We start from the raw sequence: 1,531 nt of genomic DNA on the forward strand, positions 1-1,531 counted from the left end.
GATTGATTGATTGAGAAGTCTCTTATGCTCCCCAAGTCTTCATTTATTTGATCAAAATTACAGTAAAACAGTAATATTGTGAACTAGATTTTACCATAGACCATTTTTACCATATCCATAGACTTTCGTAAAACACACACACACACACACACTCACACACACCACTGCACAGAAAATCAATGTTTCTGCTCATTGGTATATTGGGTTGGGTCAGTGTGTCATGATTTTCTCCTCTGGCCTGTGGTCATCAGATTAGCTCCAGACGTCTAATAAAATTGAGTGATAATTTGACACGGTCATTGTGATGTGGGTTAGTGCGCTCACCGGATTAATCTCTGTGGAATTGGCAGGGAATTCCCTACGGATCAGCAGATTTCCCAGTCAATCTCTCTCTGACGGATGTGATGTTTTCATTTGGGGCTTCTTATTGCCTTTGAATTTACTCAGGCGTTATGCTTACATTTCCATCAGAAGCTAAAATAAAGCCATTCATGCGTGCTCTCTACACACACACACACACACACACACACACACACACACACACACACAGACACGCACACTCACACACACACACACACACACACAGACACTCACACTCACACACACACTCACACACACACACACACTCATACTGGTCTGGCGGCGGTGCGTCACGTCTGTGTGTTTGATCAGTTACAGTCCGTTCGGTTGTGTGGCATCTTTAATAATCCGCCGTCAGACAAACACGCGAGCCGCCATCAATCCTTCATATCTCATGTTCTGTTTTAATGGGAGATTTTTTAGACATGACAAACCAGCGGCTCTCAACTTAAAACAAGCTTTGAAATAAGTCACATTTATTTCTATAGCGCTTTATACAATACAATGCAGCTTCACGGAAACAAACAGATGCAAACTTCAACAATAACTCAGCTGTTTAGAACACAAAAGTATCAATATTCAGATCAATTCAGTTCAATAACAGTGTCAGTGTTGCAAAATATGTCCATTTTAAGCTAATAAAAAACCATAACGGCCAAAATTCAAGATGAAAACTGACGTTCTTATTTTCATTTTATTTTTCTTCAACAACAATCATTTTTATTTTCATGATTCTCGTAGTCTTGGAAAACTTGAATATATGAAGGAATTCTAAAAGTTTGGAAATTAATGAAATCTTAATAATTCATGGATTTTTATGTGACGAATACACGTTTAAAAATTGCCATTTGTGAGCTATTTTAAAACCTTGATCCATTATCACAAACAAGTGGAAGAACCATGTAATTCATTATTGAACCATGATGAACATGCAGTTATTGAAATTTATGGAATTATTTATTACATTTTTTAATAATTATTTTATTTCATAATTTAAATATAATTTTAATACATTTATTTATATAGATTTTTTAAATTATTTAAAAAAAATATTTTAATATATTGACACTCCTAGCTTCTGTAAATTAAAACTCTGAAAACGAGCATTTTTGTCGTTACAGCAGAAGGATCTGCACCTTCAGATATTGTGTTGGATAGTGAAGGTTGAGAG

The sequence above is a fragment of the Sinocyclocheilus grahami genome, unplaced genomic scaffold, assembly GCF_001515645.1.
Source record: "Sinocyclocheilus grahami isolate Dianchi unplaced genomic scaffold, SAMN03320097.WGS_v1.1 scaffold1322.1, whole genome shotgun sequence".
NCBI classification, from domain to species: domain Eukaryota; kingdom Metazoa; phylum Chordata; class Actinopteri; order Cypriniformes; family Cyprinidae; genus Sinocyclocheilus; species Sinocyclocheilus grahami.